The sequence below is a fragment of the Tenrec ecaudatus genome, chromosome 2, assembly GCF_050624435.1.
Source record: "Tenrec ecaudatus isolate mTenEca1 chromosome 2, mTenEca1.hap1, whole genome shotgun sequence".
NCBI lineage: Eukaryota > Metazoa > Chordata > Mammalia > Afrosoricida > Tenrecidae > Tenrec > Tenrec ecaudatus.
In genome coordinates this window covers 276,991,768-277,002,104 of record NC_134531.1, presented here as the reverse complement: position 1 = coordinate 277,002,104, position 10,337 = coordinate 276,991,768, and the positions used below count along the sequence as shown (strand labels likewise).

General features: G+C 39.0%; 1 pseudogene; it reads left to right on the top strand.

Annotated features, from left to right (window-relative positions):
- The first annotated feature begins 5,298 nt into the window (after positions 1-5,298).
- Positions 5,299-6,160, top strand: LOC142440621 (tubulin alpha-1C chain pseudogene; annotated as a pseudogene).
- The last annotated feature ends 4,177 nt before the right edge of the window (positions 6,161-10,337 follow it).

Below are 10,337 nucleotides of genomic sequence, written 5' to 3'. Positions count from 1 at the left end.
ATATATATATATATATATATCTGAAAGAGCATACCATATACCCATATATGTGGAGTCTCTGCATGGTGCAAAAGGCTAAAAGGCTTAGCTGGTAATGAAATGATTAGAGGTTCAAGCTCACGCAGAGGCATTTCAGAAGAAAGGACTGCCTCTCTACTTTCCCCCCACCCCCAACGTTAACCGTTATAAACCTATGGAGCACAATTCCACTCTGATATGCATGTAGTTGTCATGAGTTAGAACTGACTTAGGACAACTGGATTTGGGTTTAGCACATTGATGATCTTGAAACTGTAGGATTATGTGAGCTCTCTCAAGGGATATTCAAGTATGAGGGACATTGCGAAACACATAGCAGGCCTCCTTGAATAATATGCTTTGGACAAGCCTGTGGTGAGAGCATCTGAAGAAAAGATGGTAAGTGAGGACTGACAGTTTTCTCAATATGTTCAGATATGGCATAATTCAAAGTCTCAGTATGATGGGCACTGTAAAATTCTCATTATGGTTTGCATATGGAAATGTTTGGGGACTTTTGACAGAAATGACTCAGTAGCAAGATCAGGATCAAAACCAGACTTGCTGTCATAGTGAGTGTTGAGAAGTGGAGATGGGAAAATCAAGTGTAAAGAGAGCAGGTGTGCAGACAGATGTTCTGATAATCAGTAGCTGAGCTTCCATCAATAGGGAAATGGTCTTGAGTCAGCAAGGATATCAAGCTACTGCCGCAGTACTAGAGAAGATGTCTATGTACATAGATAAGAAATATACCATAGATCAATATAGGTGCCCTGTTGATGCCGTAGTTATGAGCTGGATGGCTCACCGCCCCGATCGACAGTTCTAAGTCACCAGCTGCTCCTCAGAAGAAAGAAGAGGCCTTCTACTACCATAAAGAGACATCGTCTCAGGAACTCACAGGGGTGGTTCAGCCCTCTCCTAGAGGGTCCTTTTGGTTGGCATTCACTTTATAGCAGTGAGTTTAAATATATATATACACATATACGTATATATATATCTCCACCTAAACAAAAAAGCTATGTATACATCTAATTATTTATTTTTTAATAAATCAGAGTGTGTTTCGAGTTAATATAAACTCTTAAGCAATTTCAATCATTTGTTAAAACATTAATACTGATACAGGTTTAATACATTATATATTTACATGTACACATGTAAATTATTTTTATGTGCTTTGTACTGTCCCAAGATGTTTAATATTGCAGGCTTTCCAAGAGAGTCAGTATTGTCATAAGAAGTCTGAAATCAGAGAGGCATTTGCAGTTTACAATCTATCTGTTTTTCCTTCAGAATTTAGAAAATATTATAGCTTGCTTTTACTCTGATTAAGCAAACTCCAATTTTATTAAGATCCTATCTTTGCCGTCCTCCTTAAAAATAAATAAATAAGATAAAAACAGAACATAACTCTCCAAAATAATAGAAGAGGTCTTACTGCTTAAGATTTTCTGAGTCAAGCATATAGATTATATTTAAATGTTTACAAGTATGCATGGTATGTATACTCTAAAAGCAAATTGAATCACATGTTCTTATTAACTAATAAACATCTTGATTAATGCAACAGCTATTCAAATTATGGATTCTTTTATGGTTATATGATACAGAACAGCATTTGTTGCAGATGATAAATTACATCAAGAAACTACTTAAAGATTTGGCCTTATTTGCTTCTCATAATCTCTCCTCGGGAAAGTAAGCAGAAACTGTTAAAGATGTACTGCACGCTTCTCAGGGGTTACTGCAGCATCTCCGTCCAACTCTCAAGAGCGCTGGCTTTTCCTTTAAAAGGCAGTAAAGTATTCATAAAGGCCATGGAGTCAGACAATGGAAAGCCACTGCCAGGAAGTGCAAAGCCATCCTCTGGCCAGGTTCAATGTTGCCCCCCTGAGGAGCCTCTCTGCAATGGAAGGTTTCAACCACCATCCAGCAGAGTAAATAACACAACAGGGATGTGGTCAAGTTGGGTCAAGCAACTTAAAAACAAACAGAAACAGAAGTCGTAGAGGGCTCATTATTTTACACCTAATTAAACTGGAGGTTCAAACAAATTCTCTCTGGTTTACTGTCCATATTCTAGCGCCCCCACCCTACCCCCACCCCCGCCTTCTCGATTCTCACGCCACAGGGGTGAGGCAGTACTTTCTGTTACAGTGTGACAAGTGCCGGGCCTTTCCCATCCATCTGTCCTAGGACTCTTAGGCAACCATGCTTTCTCACAGGACTGGGCACAATTTTTCAAAGGTCTGTCTTTGGGAAAACATTCCTGTCTGGACTTTGGTTGGTTGGAAAACGACTGGACTTTGGAAGGAGAAATTCTGTCGTTGGCCCTGGAATGGACCCTAGACTTTGGAGCTTTGTGGATGACACAGTTGCTTACCACTTCATATCACTCAGAAAACCTCAGCATGTGACACATTTCCATCCCCCAGCTGTCTCATGACCTATTTGTAAGCAAAACTCAGTCCAGAGCAATTGCTTTAAGATGTTGTCTGGACGCTGGCTTAGGAAAATCTTAGTTTTTTCCAGCAATTTTTATGCTCACACCACCAACTCTGAGAGGTCAAGAGATTTATGCCTCACAGTAATGTTCTTAACATTTGCTCATGAGCAGAGCCTGCAAATAGCTGACTCACCCCTGGTCTAAGAGCCAAAACAAAGAAAAACAAAACAAAAGGAAACGTGTTGCCTAAAACATCATAGAGACCTTATGTATGTAAGAGTTGAACAGTTGGCCGTATGTTTCAAGGACTGATTTTATAGAAGTAAATAGCCTTTCACTTTTTTCTAAGGCACATCGTCTTTAACTTTTTGGTAAGTAGACAAGTGCTTAACTGTTTACACCACCCAGGGACTCCTGGTCTAAGAGAGAGGATGGCCAATGACCCAACCAGGCATTTTTTCAAAGCCAATGATAATAGAAATGAGCAACGTGTGGGTCACATCAGAGAAAGCCTGTCAAAAGACCAAGTCAACACTAAGCACGTTGCTAGCTTCTCTGCAAATGCACACAAAGTTCAAGTTTTCCACTTAGCAGAGATGGAGTAAAGTGACGAGAGCTGTTATATGTAGCTTGTCTTGCCGTAACTACCACTGTTCTAGGGGACAGACCTTCCTTGATGTACTTCTGTTTCATTATTCGTGGTTTTCGTGGGTGTGAAGATGTGACTAAATGGAAGTGATGACATCTGTACTGCTGCTCTAGAGTTACAAATAGCCTTTGAGTTACCATATTTGATAGATGGTAATATTTCTATTTTGATGCCATGCATAGGAGTGTCAGTGGGGAGTTCCTCTGAAGTGGCCAGCTTGTTCCGCTCAACAATAACAACAACAACATTTCTGTTTTGGGCATGAGGAAGGTTATGATGATATGTAACATCGCACAATATTTGCTTTATGAAGGGTGAAAACACTCTCAATCATTTTTATTTACATTTCTGTGCAACTTGGGTCGCGCTGCCCCAAAGCACCCTACTTTCCAAAGGATATGTCTATGGCCTTTCTTGACAAAAAGATTCAAGTTGTAGCTTGAAACAAATGCAGCCCCAGGATTTTTTTTCTAGGCATGGTATCCTTAATTTTCTAGAATAAGGCAAAAGACAGCTATTTTAGTATTTTATTTTATGATTTTATCAAAAGCTATTTTATTATTATATTTTATTTTAAGGACCTCTATGAGATTGAATAGTAAACTAAAAAATTTTTTTTTGCTTTAGAGAAGATATAAATAACAAAAATAAACATAATAAAATTCTGTGACTTTAGACAAAGCCTTCATATAAGACAATGTAATTAAGACTGCCTTATTTGTGGTTGAGGAAGGATCAATTGGGATAAATTATAATTAGTATTTCTTGACTGTGTCGTAAACTCATTCCAACTCAATAATCAATGCATATGACAGAGTAGCATTGACCAGTCTGTGGTCTTAGCAGAAGGAGCCCTGGTGGCACTGGGGGACAAACACTTGACCATGAGGTCAGAAGTGCAAGGTCAGTTGAGTTGGAATGGACTCTGTGGCCATAAGCAATCCTTCCAGGAGTAGGTTGCTAGGTCTTTTCACAGATGGGTTCCAAACACTCACAAATGGGATGGCAAGAGAGTACTTAACAATTGTGCCACCAAGATTCCTTGCTAATGATTCCCATATTGGGAGGATGGGAAGGGCTTGTTGTCTTTTTTAGGCCACAGATAGAGCAGATATTAATCTGGTCAACAGGGAGCTTCTTTTAGGTTTCTTCTCCTTTTGTGGGAGCCCAGGTGGTGCAGTGAATTAAGCACTGGGCTGCTACTCTTCAGGTCAGCGGTTCATACTGTCCGGGGGTTCCTCAGGAGAAAGGTGCGTCTGTCGACTCCTATACAGAGCTATACTCTCTAGAAAACTCAGAACAGTTCTGCTCCATCTTACTCCTACAGAGTCGAGCAGAGTCATAACCACGTGCACGGCCCTGGGGTTTGTTCTTGTCATTCTCTGCTTTGGATGGATACCTGGAAACATCTGTTACTCTGTAGCTTCATGCAGAAGGAATAAAGCAGGAAATCAGGGCTCTTGGACTCACATTGCTTCTGTTAATTTAAACAAAAAGTATTTATGTTTTGTTTCGGTCTCTTCTTGTCTCCTACTTTCCTTTCCATTTCCATTCTTTCTGGAGTCCTATAACGTAAGATCCCTGATCCCACTGTTTCTGCTGATGCATTCTCAATAAATTAAAAAAAATCTCTTTGGAAATGTGTTAGGAGAATTTGGGCTATGGACTCCCCACCAATGATAAATCCAACTGAATTAGGAGTCAATAAAAAAAGATTCTATTGGTTTCATATGAGAAACATTTTAGAAGGACTTTTGGATGGTTAGATGGGTTAAAGTTGTTCATGGATGGTCAAGAATGGTCTAAATTTGTTGTTTTTTTTAAGAGCAGCATTGTGTTCTGCTGAGCCAGCTCAGAAGGGCTGTGAAGGGTTGAGATACCAATAGGATAGTCCTGATAGAGTTTGTGGAAGGACACAAGATGATCATGGATGCTTATTATGGCGCTTTAAGAATAGAAAACTACCTTGTTGAGAAAAAACCTGGAAAGCTGAATTGAGACATTTTTGCACATTACCAAAATTCCCCTGCTCTGTCTTGAAGGAGGGTCATGTGTTAGTCCGGGTTGACTAGAGAAACAAATTCAGACACATGCATACGTGTGTAAAAGAAAGCTTTATATAGGGCAAGGCAGATGCTGCCGTGGGCACTATACCATCGGCAAAGAGAACTTCGATCTCGTCCTGGACAGAATCCACATGCTGGCTGACCAGAGCTTAAGTCTCCAGGGCTTCTTGGGTTTTCCACAGCTTTGATGGGGTCACCGGTTCCAGGTTCACATCCCTGCTGATGGAACGCCTTGCAGTTGATTATGACAAGAAGTCAAAGCTGGAGTCCTCCATCTATCCCGCCCCCAGGTGTCCACAGCTGTAGTTGAGCCCCAAAACTCCATCCTCACCACCCACCCCACCCTGGAGCACTCAGATTGTGCCTTAATTGTAGACAATGAGGCCATCTATAACATCCGTCACAGGAACCTCAATATTTGTGTGTGTGTGAAAAAATATTTATTTTTAATTTAAACCATTTTATTAGGGGCTCATACAACTCTTATCACAATCCATACATGTCATGATTCATCCATCCCCTTGGATATACAGGATGTTCCACCCACCACGGAACCTTGATATTGAGCACCCAACCTGTACCACCCTTAACTGCCTGATCAGCCAGATCATGTCCTCCATCACTGATTTCCTCAGATTTGCGGGTGTCTTGAATGTAGATCTGACAGAATTCCAGACCAACCTGGTGCCCTACCCCCACATCCACTTCCCTCTGGCCACATATGCCCCTCTCATCTCTGCTGAGAAAGCTTACCACAAACAGGTTACTGTAGCAGAGATCACCTATGCTTGTTTTGAGCCAGCTAACCAGATGGTGAAATGTGACTCCCGCCATGGGAAATACATGGCTTGCTGCCTGTTGTACCGTGGTGACGTGGTTCCCAAAGATGTCAATGCTGCCGTTGCCGCCATCAAGACCAAGCACAGCATCCAGTTTTTGGATTGGTGTCCCACTGGGTTCAAGGTTGTCACTGTGTAAATTTACAGGTGATCTGGCATGTGGGAGATGTTATTCTAACAAGACCATTCTATGGAGTAGAATGTAAAATTCAGATGTTTTATTTATGATAAACCCTGACTCTGTGAGTAATTTTTAACATGTAAAGACTTGCTATAAGTTGTCTTTATAGGTATATGAATCGATAAATGCTTTGATGGCCAAAGCATCAGTTCTTATCCCATATGGGCTGATTCATGGCAAGTCGATGAACATTTTACACATCAGTCATTTTAGTCACTGCTTTTAATACAATGGAAGATTTGTTAGAAAATTAGCAGTTATGGAGTTGAATAATATCTTAAAACATGTATAGTTTGTGGCATAAACATCACTGTTTACAAATATGTTGGTTCGCAGTGTTGGGATCTGTTTGGGAGGACAAGAAGAGAGGGAGGTTTGGAAGTCGGAATATCATGGTCCACACTAAAACATTGCAGTGATGGATAGAACTTGCACAGCTTTGTCCTCTACCATACCTGAGTTCTCAGGGACGGCCTTCAAACAGGGATGGAATGTATTTTTATTATGGGGTGATTTAACCAGTGTCCAAGATTATAACTTATAACCTTGGATTTTAAGACTGCCTATGGGCATAATTTGAGGCTGAAATTTAATAGGTTCCCTTTCTTGTCCTAAATCAAGAGGTCAATAAGGAAGGACTCTTTTATCTAGTTGTGGTTTATAAAACACTTTCTGAGAATGACATCACAGTAAATTTACTTGGTCCAAATTATTCCTCAATAGCTATCAGTAGAAGTACTCCTAACATGACGTGTTTTCTAAAACAGCATGCCACTCCTCCACCTTGATTTCTTTTTCTGTTGTTCCTATTTAAATGGGAACAAGAAATGAAAGTCAGTACATGCAATCCTCGATTGCTGACCATGGTTATCCTTTTCATTTGTAATTTTTCTTGCCTGCTTATTATATTATTATCATATTATATTAGGATACTTTAATATGAAAAGAAAATTAATAAAATATGGATCAATCAGCCATATGACACTAATGTTTAACTAAAAGCTGTCTATTTTAAAAAGTATATAGAATATACATATCCAATTGTATAGATCTTAAATGACAAAGAAAAGGCAGCTGCTTTTCTTTGTAATACATTGCTTCTTTCCCTTTTTTTCCACCCCTTTCCCCCCCCTGTGCTGTGACCCTCTTAGAAAGGCTGTAAATTCAAACAACTATAAGCTAAAATGAGACCTTTGATTTTATTTTTAAAATAAATGTATCTATTTATTTTAATTGGGAGTTAATCCATATAGCGTCCCATTCCACAGCTCAGTCCCATCAAGCAGTATTGTACAATTGCTAGCGCAGCTTCTCAACATTCCCTCCCTTCCTGGACGCTGACATCGTCTTCCCATTACAGCAGTCCCCACCCCCCAACACCACCTCTGTCCCTCACCCCTGAAACCCTTATTCTACTTGATGTCCCTAAAGGTTCATCAACCCTGGATTTCATATGCCAGAAACCAGAAAAACATGTAACACAACGTTGAGAGAGTGACCCCAGTGACATCACATATCTGAGATCAAACCTAATATGAGAAAACAGAAAATAGAGAAACTGCTGAATACCAGAACAGGTCCAGTGTGCATCAGAGTGGGGATCAACTGGCAAGGTTTTAATTGTTCGGCTCAGATTGGTCCCTTTGATCTTTTATACTCATCTCTCCAATGCACTTTGTTTAGTAACCACTTTCCTCCCATCCCTCAGTTATGGACAAAGGGAGATCACTGACGGCTTATTTCCTATGAAGTTCCCGCAAATCTATCTTGGGTTCTCACTGTCCTTCATAACCTTCTGTGAACCAGATTCTCACAATGTAGGTTCTGATACTGTGCACTCTTTTTACTTCAGATTATATGGTTTACACTCCTATGGTGACTGATGATGATGTGCTTCTTCCATGTGGACTTAGTTGGCCTCTCACTTAGATGGTTGCTGGTTTGGAGACAAGCGAATAAGACACCAGACACTATTTTATCTGACAGCTGGGCACCATCTAGTTTCTTCACCATATTTTGCTTTATCATCCAGGTCATCTGCGTTCCCTTCCTGAGGGCAAGTGTCAAGCAGGGCCATGATGTAAGAACCAATTGTTCTTCAGTTGGAGCTAGGATTTAGTGAAAAGAGCTCGTCAGCATTGTGGTAAATCAATCATATTACTGGCTCTGAAATTCTATGTCTCCCTGTTCTTTGCGGTTTGAAAGTGCTGTCCCAACCTAGATCCTAGAGCAGCAATATGACTCGGGTTAGTCAGTGGGATTATAGCAAACTTGGGGGAAGCGGAAGATGGAGAAAAATCATTTATTTTTTCTTTTATGTACTCATTACCTGGGCGTGGCAAGAGAAGCAGCGGTGTTCCACTAACCAATTTGTTGAAAGAAAAGAATAAATATTTGTCTTTACACAGTGATTTGGGAGTGGTTTGTTGTGCATGTAAATATTTTGAGATTGTTTGGTCTAGATTGTTCCAAAGTGTTTTGGAGATGAGAAATATGAGGTTGAGGATGTAAAGGGCCACACAAACTCTGGATTTCAAAACTTTACTTCTATATTATGCAAATGCCCTGCGTTGACTGACTTTTTCATCCTTAGCAGATAACATAAAAGCCAAGTGAACTCCCGCCCCGACCCCTGTTTGTTAATTTTAATTGTAAATTGAATAAAGATATGGGAAGCAGATCAGTTTTCCATGGAACACTCCATACACAGTTTGCTTCATCTCATTGGTTGTAATCTCTTAGTGAACCATGTTTGAGCTGACAGCCTCCCTATGTTGTCTACCTACTGCAGTGTAGATTTTGGTATTCCTATTTGTTTCCTAGGCCTACAATGAAAATTACAATAAAGTGAGTGACTTAAAAATATTCTCTCACAGGTTTGGAGGCTAGAACGCTGATATCCAGGTGTCTACAGGGTTAGTTCTTTCTGGTGGGCTCTGTGAGAGAATGAGTTTGCGACTCTCTTCTAGGCTTTTGTGGTTGTTGGTAATTCCTGCCATTGATTGGTTTGTGACAGTACAACATCAATCTGTGATTCCATTTTCATTTATCTGTGTCCAAATTTCTTTCTTCTTAAAAGGATGCTAGTCAATGGATTTAGGTTTACCCTATCCAATATGACCTCATTTTAACTTGATTATATCTACAGACTATGAATTTGTAATTAAGGACACATTCATAGGTGCCAGGGTTAAGCATCAAACATGTCTCTTTTGTGGACACAATTCAACCCACAGCAATATTGATGTGAGGTTATTCTCTTGTGCAATGGAAAGGCTTCATTTGCTGCATTGAATTTGTAGTTGTATTTGATGATTAAGAGAATTAGCCCTGTGAAGCCCATTACAGCAGTCCTCTGGAGACTTAACCGATTTCTAATTGATTTCAAGTTGCAATTCAAATTGTTGTTATTCACATGTAAGAACTACATTGTGTCAATTCATGAGCTACTTAAAATCGAATTCTAAACTTCAAAACTGGAGGAATGCTTACTTGGGAATTTATAGAAGAGCAACAATTTTATGCATTAGGACGATTCTTCTCAATTATAACTCAGCTATGGGAGCTAAAATATGGATATTTTTACTGAATTATAATAGTTTTCTTTGTCACTGTTAAGGTTTGAAGAAAATATAGATGCCAAATATTTTTTCTTCTGATAGTTTACAGGTGAGAAGGATTTCCTTTATTATGCTTAAATATTGATTTCTTTAAAATATCGTTAATATCCTGACATAGTAGATTATTAAGTATGTAAATTATGTCAGCAATTTTTTAGTGTCAGAGATAGGTGATGATTAACAATACTTACATGTAGTTTTCTTTGAAAATAAATAGCTTTTTATATCTTCTTATTCTTATTTTCCTTTAAGGAGCAGGTTTTTTAAAATCATGAAACATTGGAATTGATTTATTTTTATTTACTTATTGAGTTTGTAAATTTGTGCCAGTTTTGCAATATCAATAGTTAGCAATAATAAATATATATTCTTGGAATATCCCTCTAATCTTTATCTTTTTACATTATAATTATTTATAATAATTGTTTTAGTTTTTTGCGTGTGTGATGAAGTACAAATGATTTAATGGGAAAATGTAAAAAAATAAATTCAGGCAGAAGAAATATGCCTAAATA